General features: G+C 37.5%; 1 long non-coding RNA gene across 1 annotated transcript in view; it reads left to right on the top strand.

Annotated features, from left to right (window-relative positions):
• LOC119238690 (uncharacterized) overlaps window positions 1–20,289 on the top strand; it is a 48,889-nt gene that overhangs the window by 10,620 nt on the left and 17,980 nt on the right. Inside the window, exons 3-4 of the long non-coding RNA XR_005123627.1 lie at window positions 1,897–1,994; window positions 7,028–7,223. This is a non-coding gene — a long non-coding RNA (uncharacterized LOC119238690). The remainder of the gene's footprint in view (window positions 1–1,896; window positions 1,995–7,027; window positions 7,224–20,289) is intronic.

The raw sequence follows: 20,289 nt of genomic DNA, 5'->3' as shown, positions 1-20,289 counted from the left end.
TCTGTTCTCATTACTCCATTGAAATTACTATTGAAATAAAGTTTCTACTTATTGTATTATCATATTGCCATATTCAGTGGGCACTTTTGATCTGTAACTTACTTGACCTTACATGACATTTGATTCTGTTTTCTACTTCCAGTGTGAAATACTCTTTCTTTGAGTTTTGTGACACTAAAACTCCTAATTTTCTGTCCCCTCCTTTTTGGTCTTCTTTAAAGACCACTATCATCCTATTATGCCCTAAATGTGGACACATTTCTTGGCTGTCCGCTGTTCCTCTATCGTTGATTGTATATGTAACTTCTTATACTCAATTCCTATATCCAGACAGTAAAAGCAAGGCAGGGGTGAGCAAGGAGTCTTGGGTAAAGGTGAAAATCTGACATAACCACTAGGAAAATTGAGAGGTTGCTGCTCACTAAATTATGCTGGTTAGGGCGTGGAGCCCAGCTGAAGCTGCAGAGGATAAATTTATAGTATCTTGAAACCATTCAGTTGTAGATATTTTTCTAGCATCCTGATAATAGGAAACAATATTGAGTAGATGACTAGAATAGATGACTAGAAAAGGTGATAAAATCCCTAAATAAATTTCCTCACTAGATCTGTTCCCTAAGTCCATGTCATATTCTCATATAATTCAAAAGGTATAGTTATCAAAAATCTCTAATCATTTGTAGTTAAATCAACACATCCTTTTTGTTTGATGCTATAACTATTATACCCATCCTTTATTGACAGAAATGTTGTCAGGTTTACATTTATTTAAAAAAATATAGAATAAAGGTAGATTTGTCTAGCATTCTTTATATGATCTCTGTTGACATTATTGAGATGAATTTTAAATACTAAATCCTGGAAAAGACAGAATAAATTTGATGTAAACATTTGGAACACTATTTTCTCTCTCCCCCCTAAAGGGGCCCCTATCTATTTTCAGACTGTGACTAAAACAGTTTATTTTTAACCAGAAGTCTTACTTTCTTACTGTAATTGCACGGTTGAATTCATATATGTCATTTTTTAAATTTCATCTTACATTTTCTGTTGCAGATCCTTGGATAAAACTTCACATTATTTAAAATCAGAGAAAATGATATTTTGGATAAAGTCCAGACATTTTAACATTGACCTTTCATTTGAGGTCCCTTGTCTGTATTTTAGACTCAACTTTCCATTCTTGCTAATCTCATAGCATATACTCCAGTCATATTGAATTATTTCTAAATCCTCAGACAGGTCGGATCCTCTTACACCGTCATGTCCTTGCCCATACTATTCATTCAGATTACATTCTCCCCTAATTCTGGTAAATTCTTCAAATTCACATTGGGAATTACAAATTCCATTTTCTTCCCTGACACCCTCATGTTAACTGTATCATTGAACTTAATGCCCTATTGTAACTCCATCATTGTTGCTCCTGATAAACAATAAGATCCATGCAGACACTTGGCATCTCATTATTCATAGTGCTGAGTAATGGCCTTGACAATAGAAGGCATTCAATAATTGTTATTTGACTGACTGACAGAAAGAAAGAAATAACGATAGAAAGAAAAAAAGAAAGAAAGAAAGAAAGAAAGAAAGAAAGAAAGAAAGAAAGAAAGAAAGAAAAAGAAAGAAAGAAAGAAAAAGAAAGAAAGAAAGAAAGAAAGAAAGTTACTTTCCATGTTCCATTTTTGTTTTTAGATGGTATTGTTGATATATGTTTTTAGTTGCATAATTTCTTGGAGATAAAATTATGAATTAGCATTTAATATGAATATTGTTCCTTAGAGGTTTTATGTCTTTGTAGTTGTCTAACATTATATATCAGGGATCTTGTGCTGTTCCTCCTACCATCAATTTTATCTCCTTCATTTTCATTCACTTATCTGCTTCCATCTACAGGTCTAGATCGGTTCCTGCTATGGCAGGCCGTACTTAAGAAGGTTCCTGCCAGGGATGAAGATTGCCTCGGAATCAAGCTCACTTTTTGCTGTTACCTGGTATGTGTGCTCCTGCTCATCTTACTTGTAAATCACCTGGTTCCTGCTCACCTACCTGGGCTTTTGACCATCTGCCTTACCTTCCAGCTTTGGGAATCTTCAGTTCACCTCTGCCTTCTTGTCTCTCACTCACCTGCTGTTTGCGCTGACCTTCCATGCAAACCTTGATTTTTCCTTTTCCACTTGATTTCTGACGAACTGTAACATCTTGACCTCTGACGCATTTCTCTCTTTGAATATGGACTAACCAGTAATGGTGGTTGCTGTTTCATCACCTCCCCTAGATCTATTCTTCTCAATATGCCTTAACTTTCTGATCTTAAACTTGACTCTGTCATACTATTTTTTTGAACAGTAATTCTACTGTTTCCTTATATTGTGATGATTCAAACTGGGATACAAGTTTGTTAACCCCAAGTCAACTACTGTGTATATAAACAAAATATATATACTCTAATGAATCTGAAAATGTTAAATCTATCACAAACCAAGTCAGTATTCTTGATTGTGGCTGTACATCAGAATTATCTGTGGAAACTAAATGGATAGCCCCCACCCTCCTAGAGCCACTGAATCAGAATCTTGACATGGGACCTCAGCGTATGTCTTTTCAGGTTTCATGATTTATTTGGATGGACAGCAAGGGTTGAAATTGAGTAACACAGCTCCACTAATGATGACACCAAATGCTATACAATAGACATGACAGGTATCTCAAATGTTAAGTACTAATAAAAGACAACATTTATTCATTCCTAACCATATGCATGTAGTTTCTCATTTAATTAACTCAAGTCAACACTATGAGTTAGGGACTATATCCATAGAGAGGACTATTAAACTTAAGAGGTTCTGTTACTGGACCAGAATTGCTTAGCAGAGCATGTGGCTCCTTTTCTACTCATAATATTCAATTTATAGCTCTTGCATCACCATACTTTATCTATTGCATTTGTCCATGTCTTGCTTTTAAGGGCTGACTCCTTTCTGAGGCAGGAACCTGACCTCATTCAGCCTCATAATCTCCATTGCTAAGTGCAGTAGCTGAAGGGCATATTCACTTCTCACAGGCCCTAGGAGTGCTTGCCCCTCTAAAGGTTGAGGGCTCCCACCTATCCTGCCCCACTTGAAGTGCCCTATTTAGCTGCCCTCTCTGTGACAAGCAAAGTGTCTGGAACATGGCAGCTGGAATGTCACACAGTAAAGGTTGAGTGAATGTTTCAGTGGTAGCAGAGCAACCAATAATAAAAGATAATTATTTTATGCGTGGCTCAAACATGGTAAAATCAAGTGCTACCCTGGACAAATAAAAAGAAATATTCAAATATCAAAAATGATTGAATCGGGAATCTAAAATTTCATGGGTGTTACAGAATTAGTCTTGTAAACTTTTTTTCATATGCTTTGAAGTGCTAATTGCAATGCTAGATAACTGGCATTCTTACACATTACACTTTATTACATGTTAACTCATGGGAGATATATTCATTTGTGAAACCTGCATTTCATTAAATGTTAGCAGTAAACTTTTCTTGGAGATACTTATTCCATTTTCATGGTCAAGCTTGCAGCTCTCCTCATTTCTTTCAGATTGGTATTTTATTTGAAAAGTTGAAATTTTTTTGAGTTTCAGTAAATAACTTTGACAAATATTTAGTATGTAGTCCTTCTTAAGTGTTGCCATGTGAGATAAAATAAACATTGGAATGGAATTTGTAGTTACATTAAATTTCTGTGCCTACAAGTCAATTTAATTATTGTTTACAGTTTTATTGAGATATAGTTATCATATATCACTGCAGAAATTTAAAGTGTACAGCAGAATGGCTTGGGGTGCCCTTTTTTTTAAAGATTTATCTATTTTTGCATACAAGAACTGGGGTACAGGCCAGAGGTGTGGGGGGTTGAGAGGATTCATGGGAGAGAGAGTAAGGAAGAATAGGCAGATTGACTGAAATACACTGCTGAGGAGAGCAGCGGGCGAGTCAGGAGAGATCTGCTGTGCCACATGGGTTGCTCCCTGGCTGGGGATTGAACTCGTGTGTGCAGTGGCTGTGGATATCTTCATAGTTTGCATCTTAACCCCTTGCACCACCAAGGAGGCCTCTGGTGCCTATTGATTCAAGTCCCCCTCTAGTCCTCTGAGCTAGAGATAGCACATTACTGGAGAGGGCAGGTCAACACGCCATCCTTTACATTATCCCTCTGGACACAGAGTCGTGAAGCAAATTTCCTTTCTTTCTCTCAGTGAATTCTATTTTATTTTCTTTCATATGAAACTAAAGCCTTTTAGAAGACAATAGAAATGATATTAGAAACTGTTTTCTCCCAGTCGTTAAATGGTGGAGAATGTTTGTAATGCACAGATGTATATGGAGGTACTTAATAAATTATCGCTGCTGGTACTTCTTCACAACTGATATGTCTTAAATTTTTAGCTCCAAACAAGCATCGAGAGGCCAATAACCATGTCTCACTAAATTTTTAAATCTTATATCATCTAGAAATGGTCCTTCTGTGCTAGGAGATATATGAGAGATACTAAATTTTGTGAATAAATGAATGAATCAGTGAATTAAAGAGAGAATCAAATAAGACATGTGTGAAAACAGCTTGGAAATTACAAAATGATGTCATAGTAATAAAGGATTGCTGTTGTATTTACTGCTAAAAGTAATTTGAAAAATGTTTGTGAAGTATAACTTTGTTTAGAAAAGTACAGGATCATAAGTGTGAATTTCCAAAGCTGTTACCCACATAACAGCCCCCAAATAAAAAACAAAATATTGCTGACATTCCAGAAGCCCCTCTTATGCCCTCTCCCAATCTCTGTTTCCCCTAGTACTTACTACCTGACTTCTAACATGATAGATGTGTTTTGCATCTTTTTGAATTTTATAAAATTGAATCATACAGGATATGCTCTTTTTGTGTCTTTTGCTCAACTTTAAGTTTGTGAAATACTTTCATGTTTTGGATGTAGCAAAAATTTGTTAATTCCCACTAGTGTATGATGTTTCCTTTTTTTAAAGATTTAGTTTTATTTATTTATGCATATAAGAACTGGGGTCTAGGCCAGAGGTGCAGGGTTTGAGAGGATTCACCACAGACAGAGTAGGGAGCAGACCGGGTGGATCTACTGAAATAACACTGCTGAGGGGAGCAGTGGGTGAGACAAGAGAGGTCTGCTGTGCCATATGGGTCGGCTCCCTGGCCAGGGATCAAACTCATGTTGCAGTGGCTGGTGATAACTTGGTAGCGCTGAGACTTTAACTCCTGTTCTACCAGGGAGTTTGCTGTTTGATGTTTCTTTGCATGATTGTATTTCAATTCTTTTTATACTTTCTACTGCTGAGGCACTTGGGTTGTTTTTAGTTTGGGGCTACTATGATATAATAATATCATAGTATAATAATACTTCTATGTGTCTCACAGTGAAGTTATGAGCCTATTTCTAGTGCATGTATACCTAGAAGAGGCATTTATATGGGCTATAGAAAAATCAGTCTCCAGTTGATATATCTTTAGCGACCAGTTTTCCAAAAATTTATATTCAGTTGGATTCCCATTAGCAGCAAATAAGAGTTCTGGTTGTTTTTCGGTCTAGACAAAACTTGATATTATCTTTTTCATTTTATCCAATGTGGTGGTATTATAATGTTTTAAATTTGCATTCCTGTGATGATAACCGCTTTTTTTGATGAGGACCACTTTTTTTTTTTCTTAGCCATTTGGTTATTCTCTTTTATGAAGTGCTTGTCCAGGATTTGGCATGTTTTTAAATGAGGTTCTTCTTTTTAGCGATTCTCTAATAAGAGTTCTTCATATGTTTTGGTTAGAGGCTGTCAGATATAGGTATTGTACATGTGTTCTGTGTGAATAATGTTTTATTATGTACTTTTTTATTGAAGTAATACTGGCTTCCAAATTACATAGGCTTTAAGTAAGAGACTTTAAATCAACATGTGAATATACTGCCGAGCGTTCATCAGATTTCTAGTTTCTGTCCATCGCCATAGTTGACCCCTTTACTCCATGTACTCAGTTCTCACCTCCTTTCCCTTATGGTAACCACTATTATGCCCTTGTAGTCTAAGAGTTTATTCTTGTTTTATTTAGTTCATTCATTTTTCTGTAGAGACTGGCTCTACAGAGTGTTCACCATTTTATCTGCAGTGCCTAATAAACAGTATTCTTGATACTGAAACAGTTATTTAAAAGTCAGTCATTAGTTCACGATTCAGTCTATCACCAAACTGTATACAACATAATATGAATGCATTTCCTCATATGATGAAAGTAAATTACACGGTATATAGTACTATATAGTACTTGATAAATAGGGAAAAATCAAAAAGTACCTTTGCATCGTTACTCTGTGTTCACAATTACAATAAACCTTCTAATAGAATGTTTAGTAATATCCTTATGTAAAAACAAAAGAGATAATATTATTTTTTGGTTTATTCCTCATAAGGTAATAATATGGTTTAAAATATTTTTAAGGGGGAATTATGTGATTTTATGTTTTAGTGGAAGAGGTTTATGGCTTAAAATTGGTTGGGACATATTGCTCAGGAGGATCAGATGGGTAGAAAATAAAGACTGCAGGTTGTGCTTCATGATTAAGAATATGGGGAGCAAATTGTCCAAAAATTCAGACTCCTTTCAGGCCATGAGTAACCCTTTATGAAGAATAATCACAGAGTTTGAATTTCCCTTTAAATGGAGATTTCCATAGTGTTTCAGATTAGATGACCTCTGACAGTGTCTTACAACTTTAATTTCTGTATATTTTTGTAACGTAAGATACTTGTCATAGTGCACACACAATTCTTCCCCAGGAGGTACTATCCTTTCAACCCAGTTTCCTCCTGATATTCTTGCTCAGGCTGCAGAGGCAGATACAGACTTTAGGGTTTTGGAAGTCACTCTTTGAGGGTGCGTTGACCAAATGCATTCTTTTCTGTTATTTTATTTATTTAACAGTGGTTCTACTTTCTTTTGAATTAATTCTAGCTCTGTATTTTTAGGGACCTCCCTCAGCTAGATTCAAGATGTTGTGTGAAATGAAAATGTATTTGAGTGGAATGCAAGATTGACATCATGAATACTCAATCTGCCATTTACAAAGGATAATTTGTTCAACATTAAATATAAAAAGCTCGGCCTGATGGTTGCATTATAACCAGTGGGGTGCCTTGTCAACCAACTTTGCCCGGGAAACAGGTTTGTTACAACTCACTCCTTTCAGTAATTATTGCTTCTAAATGTTGAACATCCAGGCATGTTAAATGAGACTTAGTTCGTAATTGTCACATATTAGTATAATGGATTGAGCTAAAAGGATTTCACACATCTGGGCCAATTTGGCCTTCAGTTCTAGAAGCTGCATGTGGTATAGTCTGAACCTGCCTTTTCAAGTTGGAGAGAGCGCAAAATGAATGATTGGATGGCTGGCTTCAGTTATTAACATTTCCTGACTCATTTGCCACCCAATGCTGCATAGCTGGCGTGGGTTGGCTTAGGGCTGGCCTACCTCTCACAAACAAATACCTTAAGAGGTTTTTGGACTCCAGGTTGCACTAAGTCTGGAGCCTAATTCTCAGGTTGGAACTCCACAGTCAAAAAATATTTTTTCTTGGCTTCTTATCTCGTGTTTCCAACTGTTAGATGTGATTTGCTAGACAGTTTTTGTCTCATTTAGGAAGTGAGCTGTGTCTGAATTCGTAGGATGTGTCCTGAACTGCTCAGCATATGAACTACAGCATAGGGTTGTAAAAGTTTTTGTACGAAGAGACATGGATCTTCTTAAAAAAATTTTTTATAGATTTATTTATGCGAGAACTGGGGTACAGGCCAGAGGCGTGTGGGGGGGGTGTGAGAGAATTCAGTAGAGACAGAGTAGGGAACAGAACAGGTAGACTGACTGAAATACACTTCTGCGGGGAGCAGTGGGTGTGGCAGGAGAGGTCTGCCGTGCCATGTGGGTATCTCCCTGGCCTGCCAGAATTGAACCCATGCTGCAGAGGCTGCATTCAGACAGCTTCACAGTGCTGTGCTCAACGTGCTGTGCCACTGGGGAGGCCCAGAAACATGGCATTTTTAAGTTATTTTTTTCTTAAGTTTCTAATATAAATGTTGTGTACCCACAACAGGGGAATCATACCAATTTGGGTAGCAACTTATTTAGCATATCCAGATTGGGCCCACACTTATACACCTTAGTAGGGTTGGCATGTTACACACAGAGCTACAAACCAATTAAAGAGCTTTTAATGTTGCCTCAGGGACATTTTGGGAAACTCCAAGGGAAACCTGATTATTTTGATAAAAAGATACCCAAGCATATAGAGATCTCTGACCTACCTCAGGGAAACTGGATGAGACAGAACCCTCCCTGGTGTGAGCTTTACAATTCCCCTTGCTTAAGATTGTGTCTGGAAATCCTTGAGTCTGATAAAATTTTATTTCACAGCCATATCCAAATGCAGTCATGGACAAATCACATTTTTTTTTCATCTTCAAAAAAAAGTACTTATTAGTTTGTACAGGTAATAATTGAATGCATTTTTATGGAATATTTCAAGGTATGAAGACCTATATTGAGGATTAAAGAGTTCTTTTTCCTACATTTCTGCTTCTAATCTACTCCAGCTGACCCCAGCCTAAAAGTGGTCAACATTATCTTTTTCTGATCTTTCTAGTGCATTTTTATTCTTATGTATAACACATGCAAATCCATAGTTTAGCAAATAAAGGAATGATAGAATATACACTTTTATGCTATTTTCTTTTTCATTTAAAAATATAAATTATGTTTAAATCAGAAATCATCAGGATTTGTGAATGCATCCCTGTCTATAAGCCCATGTAGGCCTGACTGTACAATTTCATTTCACCTCCCACTGTCCTATTCTCTCACTGGCCAGTGACCTTAAAAAGAAAATTGTCCCATTTAGGGCATCAATTTAGTGAGTATTGTTTGTTTCTTTAATGTATACATGAAATATTTGAACCAACAAGGGGAGGAAAATGGAAAAACGAGCAAAGATTTCAATTAAGAGCTATGCAGCCTATATAGACAGTCTGCAGTCATTGTATAGGCAGTAAAAGACTATTTCTCATAGCCTCAGAGGTGGAAACAGGATAATTGATGAGAAAAATGGGTCCATCCGATCCATTATCCCTTTTTTCTACCAAATTTTAACAACTTCCCTAACCCTTCTGCTATGACCATTTGACAACCAGCAGAAGGCAAGTGCTCTTTCCTGCAACAGTTGAGCTTGATTGCTTACAATATTCCCCTCCTCCCCAGGGGTCCTCACCCCCCTTGATTAGGAGAAATGGCCCCCTACCCATCCTGTCAAGGCTCCCAGGCTGCACAGTGAATAGGGGAGAAATCTCATTTTGGAGACAAGCATTTTCTGTGAACTCTATTAAGCAACAAAGCAGCCGGGCTTTCATGGGGGTCACATTTCCAGGATATAATCACCAACTTCTTGGGTGCAATAGAAGCCCCTGCCAGAGTCCACTCTTCCCGTGTTCGTCAATGTGATTATTTCACTATAACAGCTTTCTCGAGGGAGTCTGAGATGCTTTCTGCACATTTTAATGAGCCTGTCATCTGGCCTCAATTTTTTCCCTTAGTCTTTATTTCTTTTCTGATTTCTTTCTTTCATGTTAAGAGTCACATGTATTTGGAAGGCCAAGAGGACACAGGGATTTTAAATGTCATCTAGCATAGATGCAAATCATCTTCCCTTCTTGAAATTCAGCATTATTGCATTTTCTTAGTTTAACAGGGTTAAAGATATTCTGCATCTGGGCTGAGGAAAAAAAGTGCATGATTAAGCATGGAATTTTTGGTCTATTCCTGGATGGAGATTAATCTTATTTTTCATGAAGAATTGAAATATAGATTTAGTACAGTTATATAATAAAGAACAGCAAACATCCCTATATAATAAAAAAAATTCAGAGTCTGAGCCAGTGAGCCAGCAAATTCTAGATTCCTTTGTTCTGGTTTTACTAGAATTTATTAAAAATGACTAGATTAGACACAGTGGTTCTAATGCTAACTTTTAATAGCTAATACTGAGTTTGGGATTCATGAAAAATTTATTTTTAAGAACAGAAAAAAATAGATAAAGGAATGGTCAGAATATTTTTATTTCATTTATATTATACCATTCCATATTTACTAAATTTGTACTTAATTTTCAATATATTTGTTTTTTTCTCATACTGTGTTTGATTTTGATAAGTAAATTTACCTTGGCATTTGTAATAAAAGATAGAAGAATAGGATTTATTTTAAAAATTCGTTTACCTTGGGATTTTCTATGTAAGGACTAAATTAGAGTATATTTTAATGAACTTCAACTACCCATGTATGATTTTTTTATTTCAATTTTTTTGAGATGGCTTTTGCTAATAAATGATGTCTATGACTAACACTTCTGTAGCTTTACCAATTTAAATTAATCTGGCTCTTTATCCTTTATAAACATATGTATGATCTGCTTCAGTCAGATTTTCTGAAAACAAAGGAAAATATTCCCCATCTTTCCCCAGGAGGCTTACAAATGATATGCATTGAACTAATCCAATTGAACTAATATGATTCTTATTCTGTGTGTATGCAAAAAGGGATAGATTGTTCAATAATATATGAGCAAAGAGAGATGACTATTCTCCCAGCTTCTTTGCCTTTGGATCTGGGGGAGAAGGTATCTGTGACTGAAAAGCCACTTGACTGCCAGCTAGGAACTGTGTTCCTGCTTCCTCTGAAAATGAGGATACATTTTCTAACTCAGACAAAGCAGATGACACGTTAGCTCTCCTTTATCACTTCTCTTTCTAGCAGTGATGAAGGATATTCAGTGTGATTTAGACTCCCAGCTGGCCCCAGCTGTCAGAGTGGAGACCTTGGTATCCAGGCCATTTCCCTGAGAGAAGTTCAGGCCCCCCACCAGAGCCTGGGGGTGGGTTCCTGTAGCTTCCCTTCATTACCACCTTGGTATGTGTTTTAGTTTGTCTGAGCTAATACAACAAAAATACCATGACTGGATGACTTAAAAACAGTACAAATTGGTTTTCACAGTCTGGAGGCCAGTTAGTCCAAGAAGAGTGCCTGAATAGTCATGTTCTGGTGGGGCCCTCTTCTTGGTTCATTCCAGGCTCCTCCTTGTTCTTCCCATGGAGTAAGAGGTGGCAGATATCTGGGGTGTCTTATAAGAATGCTAATGTCATTAATGAGAGCTCTGCCTTCACGACCTAATCATCCCCAGAGGGCCTGCCTCCCAAAACCATCACCTTGTGTAGGATTCAACACTTGAATTTTGGGGGACACAAACATTTGGACCATAGTGGTGTGCTTCCTCTTTATTGCCTAGTATTCCCAAAGCACTTTTATTGGTTCTCTTCTCTTTTCATGCTACATAAACTACCTGGTGATTTCCCCAAGCACATGGTTTTCATCATCTCCTGATGATGTAAATGATCATGCATCCATAGCTTCTGACAAGATCCACACTCACATACTCAACACTGTATTGGATATTTTCTTTGGAACATACTGTTCCTTTTTCAAAACCACCAAGTTCAAGATAAACAAATTACCTTTCTTTTTTTTTAAAGATTTATTTATTTATGCATACAAGAAATGGGGTGCAGGCCAGAGATATGGGAGGTGAGAGGTATGGTGAGAGAGGTCACCAGAGACAGAGTGGGGAACAGAACAGGCAGACTGACTGAAATACACTGCTGAGGGGAGCAGCGGGTAAATCAGGAGAGTCTGCTGCGCCATGTGGTAGCTCCCTGGCCAGCTGGGGATCGAACTCGGTGCTGAAGTGGCTGCGGATAGCTTCATAGGTTGTGTCTTAACCCCTTGTGCCACCAGGGAGTCCCTGAACAAATTACCTTTATTTTCAAACTTGCCTTCCTTTATGTTTCCTATCCCTGGGAGTGGCACCATCCAGTTGCCAAAAAGGAGCCTTAATGTATTCTTATCTCTTGTGACCCCCAAGATTATAGGTCACCAAGTTCTACATATTTCATCTCTTAGTTGTATCTCAGATTCTTCCTCTGTTAGTGAATTATTATTTTGTGTGAGTGGATAGGAGATTAGGGCTTTTCATAGAAGTAGTATATACTTTTTGTAGGTTTCACATATTTTTTCTTTTTCTTTTTTTTTTTTTTTCAGCCCTATAAGTTATCATGAACAGGTGATTGATTGGAGTGGGAAGACCTGCACTTAAATCTTGATTTGTTTGCTTATCAATTATATAACCACAAAGTTCTTAAACTTCTGCAACGTCAGTGTCTTTATAATCAGATACAATGCTGGCACTATAGGGCAGTTGTAAAAGATTAAATGGGACTATGGATATATAGATGTAGGCACTTATTAGTGCATAATGACCAGAAATTTTTGGTTTATTTAGTCATTCAGAAAAATTTTATTAAGTATCTACTTTGTGCCAGGCCTCTTGTAGATTTTACAGAGATGAATTTTAAAGAAATGTCAAACTTCATGTATTTATTTTCCATTGGGAGAGATACATGCATAAACCACATAAATAATGTGCTGTTAGGGCCTCCCCGGTGGCGCAGCAGTTGAGCGCTGGGTTGCGAAGCTGCACGCAGCCTCTGCGGCGCCGGTTCGATCCCCGGCTGCTCCCCGGCCACCGGAGGAGGGTCCCACATGGCGCGCAGACCTCTCCTGCCGCCCGCTGCTCCCCTCAGCAGTGTACTTCGGTCCTTCTGCCTGCTCTGCTCCCCGCTCTGGCTCTGGTGAATTCTCTCACCCTCCCGCGCTTCTGACTGTACCCAGTGCATGTGTGAACAAGGCAAAACAAACAAACAAACAAATAAAAACATGCCTGTATAAAAAAAAAATGTGCTGTTACTATTAAGACCCTTTCTTTGACCTAACTTATCAGGCAGAAGGCTCTCTAGAGCCACTCATATTTCTCTTCTGTTTGTTCCTTTGCTAGATCCTCTCCATACCTCTTGTGGAAATTGATGCTGGCTCTCTGCTGCTCAAGGTGGAGACAAATGTGTGCCCTCTTTTATATTAAAACATAGTCAATGTATATTATTTAATTTTTTAAAAGATTTATTTATACAAGAACTGGGTTACAGGCCAGATGTGCGGAAGGGTGAGAGAATTTGCCAGAGACAGAGCGGGGAACAGACCAGGCAGACTGACTGAAATACACTGCTGAGGGGAGCAGTGGGCTAGACAGGAGAGGTCTGCTGCGTCATGTGGGTTGCTCCATGGCAGGCCAGGGATTGAACTGGCATTGCAGAGGCTGCAGATAGTTTCACAGCTCTCCGCTTAACCTCCTGCACCACCGGGGATGCCCACAATGTATTTTATTTTATAGGGAGATACTTTCAGTTTATGTCATATCAGAAAAATTTGGAGAAACTCATTCTAACTTAGGTGTCATTATTGGCATGACTTCATGCATTATCTTCCCTGTAGACTTGTCTATCTTTAGAATTTCAGGTTAATAGAGGGTTGTCTACAGTGAAGGAATGGGAAAAACATTTTTTAAATCTTTGCTATTGGATGAGTATTTTATCTCAGTCCATACCACCACTCTACAAATTGGGTATTAGTATCAAGCATCAATATTATATGGATAAACAAGTTGGAGTTAGTGAGGTATTGACTTGCCCAGGGTCACTTAGCCATAAAATTTGAAAATCAGAATCAAAATATCTCCATTAGTCTTCTTCCTACATAGCTTTGGTGAACATATTTTTAAAAGACAATAAATTAGTTCAAGTCTAAAGATAAGCCATTTACCTATTGGTAATCCATTTTTTGCATCAGTTTATTGTTCCACTAATATCATCTGAAAATGTCACATCTTGCCAACTCTAAATATTATGTTTTTAACGATCTGATGGATAGAAAGCTTCTTTCACTTAAAGTCATGTTTTAATGACCGTCAATAACTTCTAACATTTTCATACATTTATATTCCTTTCTGTTGTATTATGTGAATTACCTGTTCTCATGAATTTTTCATGAAAATATAATAACATTTAAATTATATTTCTGTTGAGTTGGGGAAGCTTTCTATCTGTTAAGCATAAGGACCTTTTCTGGGGTGGTGGTACATGCGTGCTAATTTTTTTCCTTTTGCTCTGCCATTTGCCTTTTAATTACCCTTTGTCATTCAGAAACATTTTGTGTGTAGTTTTTGTGTACCCTTCTGGTCATTTCCTTTACGTCTCTTCAATGTCCTTTAACTAGGCTCTCCTATAGTCTCCACACCCTTTCTCTGGAATCCAAGTTGTCCCAGAGTTATTCTTTTACAATACAAATTAGCCCTGCTACTTCTTGGCTTCAGTTCCTTCAACGACCTTCCATTGTCTAGATGGGAAAGTCTACATTGACTTTAGTATGGCGAATGTCTTTTGTGATCAGCTACCTTGTGCGTTTCTCACTCATAGTCTGTCACTTGCCCCTGTTGGCCAGGTTAACCCTGCAGCACTCACAGGTGCTGTGTGTACAGCTCATGTCAGATTCTTTGTGCACAGTTCCCTTTGTCTGGCCTTCCCTCTTTCCTTGTCCTCTGAGGAAACTCCTACTTATCATTCCAGGCTCAAGCACAGTTGATTATTCCTTTCTTTATGCCATCATACAATGCATATTCCTCTTTTGCACTGTTTTCCCAATTTTTGCTGAATGGATGTACATGTAGTTGTAGTTATGTAATAGCTTCCTTTAATATCCAGTCTTAATTTAAATGAAATTATTCAAAAAGGAAATTTTTCCTCCCTACTGTAAATGGAAATGCAGTGTTATTTGAAATAGCTATGGGAAGACCACAGAAATAAAAACTTAACTATGACAGTAGTCTGACTGTGGCCCCACGTCAAATCATCTTCCACACCAACAGTGAAACACACACTCCCTTTCAGAGAGCACTGTTAGTTGTACCACTTACCAAATTATCCAAAGGTAAACTTTTAAAGAGAGAGACATTCTGGAGAAACTTTACAGACCACAATATATTCCTAGCTTATAAAAAGGACACCGCTTTGTAAAAGGGTTTAAACAAATCTTTCAGTAGTCAAATGTTTGTCTAGTTATCTTGGTAAAAAGTGCTCAGTCTTAACCTTATGAAAATGCAGCAAGTCTTGGTTGACTGTGTGCTGACTGAATTCTAAACAGAGTGTGATTGAAAGCTTTAAAAGTGTTCCTTAGCCCGTCTTTTCTGTGGTCTTTGTCTTAATTCAGAAGGGAGAATATTAAATATAGATAAAAGGGAATGAGATCCATAGGGCGATGAAAGTGGGATGCTGTGCCTCAGAAGAGAGATGTTATACAAGACTGTCTGCCTGAATTTGTTAGATTATATGGTAGGGTGCATGTGGACTGAGAACACTGTATTATGTTTAATTTTGGGACTGGTCAAGGACTGTCACAAGACTAGACTAAATTACATGTGACGTTTGGCTTTGTGACTATATTCACAATAACCTCAAAAGGATCTATTATTTATATTAAGGGTTTAATATACAACTCACAATGCTTTCCATTTTTCTCATTTCATCTCTAGGTGCTGATTTGTACTTTTAATAAAAATGCAGAAGTAGTCTGCATTCAAATGCTGTGATTTGTTAAGAGCAAGACAACATAGAAGCTGAGCATTTAATAAGTTGAGAGCTAGAAACAAAGAAAATTATTATTTAAAACTTTTCAGATTTGTTACTCTTCTCATCCCAGAATTATAAAGTACCAATTTATCCTAAATGCATAAAAGTACTGCCAATTCTAGAAATTTCAGAAAGAACAGTAAGCATTAACTAGTAGTATAAAAATAGAACTTTGTGACCAGTAATGAAGGGGTGTTTATTTCCTACAGTACTCCGAAATGTATAATTTTAGTTGTTCCTTTTCAAATTACAACTGGATACAAAAACCTCTTTTCATTCAGAAAGGATGTTATTAAGTTTTCTTTAAAAAAAAAAAAAGCAGCTGTGTGCAGGTCTCAAAATGGACCCAAAGATGAATGCAATAGCTTATTAACATGATTCTATATTTTAATGAAATGAAGTTGTACTGTTTAATTCTTTATTTTTCATAGTGATTTTATTACCATTCACCAATTGTGATCCTAAGGTGGGAGAGAGGCATTTAGTTCAGATAAAGCTGAAATTCTACTCATGAGTCCGTGAGCTTTGGGATTGGAAATGCTTATCCTTCTGTTCCATTTTCCCGTCTGTGATTTCAGAGTTTCCCTAGACTTTAGTGCAGTTGGGAAACACAAGCCAGTAAGACCCTCCACCTGAGGGAAAGCTGTTGGATCCCTCCACAGCTGCCCATAGTGCTGTTGGTTCTCACTGAATGCTCTGTCAAAAAGAGACCAATGGGGATTCTTCAGGGGGACATAATCCCTGTCCCCACAATTATCCACAATGGTATTTTCCCCTTCTCCTCTTGGGGAGGGAATCCATAGCTTCCAGAAGATTCTTCAAGGGTCCATTCCTTTTAAAAATGATTGAAAACTACTTCTGCAATGCCTCATTTTGTTGTAATTATTATAGTCCTAGAGCAATTGTCCTCATGTTCTGTAGACACTAAATGGCTTTTCTGGTGGGATTGGTAAAATTTCTTTTTATATTATGTTACAATATATATAACATTTATCATTTTAACCATTTGCAAGTGCATAATTCAGTGGCATTAAATACTTTCACAACATTGTATAACTATCTTCATTATATTCCAAGTACTTTCATCTTCCCCAACAAGAAGTCTATACCCATTAAACAATAACTTCTCCTATGCTCCTCCGCCAGCTTCTGTTAACTTCTGTTCTACTTTGTCTCTCTGAATTTACCTATGTTAAGTACTTCATATAAATGGAAATATACAATGTTTGCCCTGTGTGTCTGGCTTATTTTGGTAAGCATTCTGTTTTCAAGACCCATCTCTGTTTTATGTGAACATTTAAATCCTTTAAATATGTGAAATTTAGATCCTTTATATGGCTGAATAATATTCTACTATATCTATATACCACATTTTGTAATCCATCTGTCAGTGGACCTTTTTCCCACCTTTTGGCTGTTATGAATAATGCTGCTATGAACAAATATCTGTTCAATTCCCTGCTTCCAGTTAATTGAATTTACACCTAGATTTGGAATTTCTGGTTAGATCTTTATTTATTATATTAAAAAAATTTAAAGTTGGTTTCTTCTTTCCACTACCAAGAAAAGTTTATGACATGGAACTATTCAAAATCAGTTGCTATTTCCTAATCTGTCTCTTATCTGTAAATTTTCTATATATTTTTTTAAAGAACAAATGTTTATTTTCTTCTTTTTAAGATTTATTTATTTATGCATACAAGAGCTGGAGTACAGGCCAGTGGTGTGTGTGTGGGGGGGGTTAGAGGATTCACCAGAGACAGAGTAGGGAGCAGAACAGGTGGATCTACTGAAATATACGGCTGAGGGGAGCAGCGGGCAAGACAGGACAGGTCTGCTATGCCATGTGGGTCAGCTCCCTGGCCTGGGATAAAACTTGTGCTGCAGTGGCTGGGGATAGCTTTGTAATGCTGAGGTTTAAACCCTTATGCCACAAGGGAGGCCCATTGTCTGTAATTTTTTGCTATCCACTTGAGTGGTCTCTGTGATCACCCTGTTTTCTAATCATAGTGCTTCTTTTATGTTCATACCTTGTGAAACACTTGGAAACAAAGTCCATCAAAGAAGAATAGTTTCTTTACAATGTCTCTTGAGAATCAATCCTGTAGATCCTGTTCTCTTTGAATATTCATGACACATAATTTTCACTTAGTGAAAAAGATATCCTAGACATTATTTCCATACAATTTTCAGAATTTGTTTTTCAAATTATTTGAAATGTCACCTGTCACCAATGAATAGTGATGGAAAATAAGGACATGCCATCCCCTTTGTAGAAATGATTATTCTGGACATGGTGCTAATTTGCCAACCCTGAAAAAGTCAGTTCTGTTTATAAAAACCTTGACATATCCACAGAATTGAGAATTTTAAGTAAATATCATAAGCCTGTGTTTGTTGGTCCCCGGGGTAATTACTTAATACAGGTTCCTCCAGAGCTCTTTATCCTCAGGAACCCTATTAAAACGATGACATTATCAAGGTGTTGGAGGATGGGAAAGAAAAAAAAAAACTAAGATGAATTTATAGTGAGAGCTTAGACTAAGGGATTTATTTTCACAGAGACATTTTGTCATTTCATCCTATGTCCAGCAGAGGCAAGAGAGAAGGGTTGCACATATTCCTTTGAGACTCATGAATTAATTATTCTAAATACTGCAGGAGCTACTACCAGTCAGTGAGTATGGAAATTGAGTAAAGTCAGAAACCTGCAGTGCCCATATCCCCCCTTTCACTCCTTGCTGTCAGATCTTTTTCTGGATTAGTTCTGCCTCTATAGTTTTGCCACTATTCTAGACAACAATGAAATCACAGAATGGAAAGTTTTGAAGGTGTTTGTATTCAGAGGCTTGAATTTATCTGTGTCTTTGCCAAGAGGATTTCTGGATCCCAATTGAATTGTTCAGAGACAGTAAGCAATAGGGGGTGATAATTCAGAGTACCTGGTGTGATAGAAGTTTTTAGAAAGAGTCATTTTAACATCCTGAAACACAGTTTCATCTGTGGTACATTTTTAATAACACCTTGCATCATTGTTGAGAACTAAATACAATGGGGGTTAAATTCTATAATTGAATGACTGCTTTGTTCATAGTAATAAGTGTGGTACATACATATTATCTCATTTGTAACTTGTAACAATAAAAGTGACAGGTGGATATTAACCTGTACCTTAAATTTTTCAGGCAGATTTCTCTAAGAGTTTAACAACATTAAATCTTATCCCACCCCCACTTTCAATTCGTTCTCCAAAATATGACTGTGGTAATCACTGTAAATGGATTTGGTCATATCATTTCCCTTCTTGAAATATGTCATTATTGTCTTACCACTACAAGACCCTGTTTAGACTTTTGGTAATATGTTGACTTCTGCCAGCTTTTAGCCACTTCTCCCATGTAGTTGTCCTTAAGTACAGTTAAATATCTGATTTTTCACACATGTCCTATTCTCTTTCACTCTGTTGCCTTAGTAGCCAAACTCAATTGTCACTTCTTCTAGAAACATTCCTTGATACCTTTGTGTCATGTCACTATATGTTTACTTGACTATGATGGATACAAAGTACTAATCCCCAGAGAGCAAGAACTGTCCTTCATTTTCTGTATGAAAATGCTAAGCATCATTCATGCCCTTTAGTAGTTCTCAACTAATATTTACTGAACTGATGAATAAATGCATGTCAAGTCTCTGAAAGTAATTGGCATCTCCCTATATAAATGCCTGGAACCTTCCATTTCCACACTAAATCACATACAAATCTAGTTATCCTTACTAATGTACTGCAGGATAAGTCCAAGCTTGGCTTATACTTCAGGGGATAAAGTGAATGCATGGCTTTACCTTCCTTCCCCCTCAAAAATCCACTGAAATGATGCAGAAAAGCACAAGGGGTGAGGCAGCATCATGAGTACGGAGACCTGGAGTAGATCTATCAGCACACTGAACATTTTATCCAATTTCTGGGAACTTTAAAGTGGGTAGGCTCACGTTGCTGGTTAAAGCAGAAAGAAGGGTATCAAGGTCTAGAGTGTATATAGGGTGAAACTGGAAGTGGAACTGGAATAGAAGCTGAACCCACTTTTTTCCCAATAAATATACCAAACTGAGCAATGAGCAGCGGGGCAGTAATCTCACTAAGTTGCCAAGAACTGACCACCTGCAGCACCTGTTTATCCCACCCTCTTCCTCTACCACCGTGTGTGCATTTGCTGTCATTTTCCCACAGAAAGAAGCCAGCTAGGTATTCTCCAGGGAAATAGAACATTCTCCCTAGGAAGGATAAGGTCTTTCAGAAAGGGATTAACACTTCTGATTAGGATCCTCCATGTCTTGGTATTTAGAGGTGGGGGTGTTGGGGAACAGTTTGCCTTCTCGCTCTCTATCTACACCCTAGTTGAAACCTGTATGTCATCTCACCTGTGGTGGGTTTGCAACTGTATGCTCTGTCCTCAGTAGGCCAGTCCTGGGATGTCAGGTCCATGCCTCAGTCAAACATCATTCACCATAATTAGAAGCATGTAACCAGAATTCACCAGCCTTTGGAAAGAGATCCAGCAGTGCAAGAGGAGCACCCAAGGAAAAACAGAAACAGGTTAATCTCTGATGAAAC

Source organism: Talpa occidentalis, unplaced genomic scaffold (assembly GCF_014898055.3).
Source record: "Talpa occidentalis isolate TD23 unplaced genomic scaffold, MPIMG_talOcc4v2.1, whole genome shotgun sequence".
Taxonomy (NCBI): domain Eukaryota; kingdom Metazoa; phylum Chordata; class Mammalia; order Eulipotyphla; family Talpidae; genus Talpa; species Talpa occidentalis.
The sequence above is the reverse complement of the archived record's forward strand: the minus strand, read 5'-3'. Positions and strand labels throughout refer to the sequence as shown.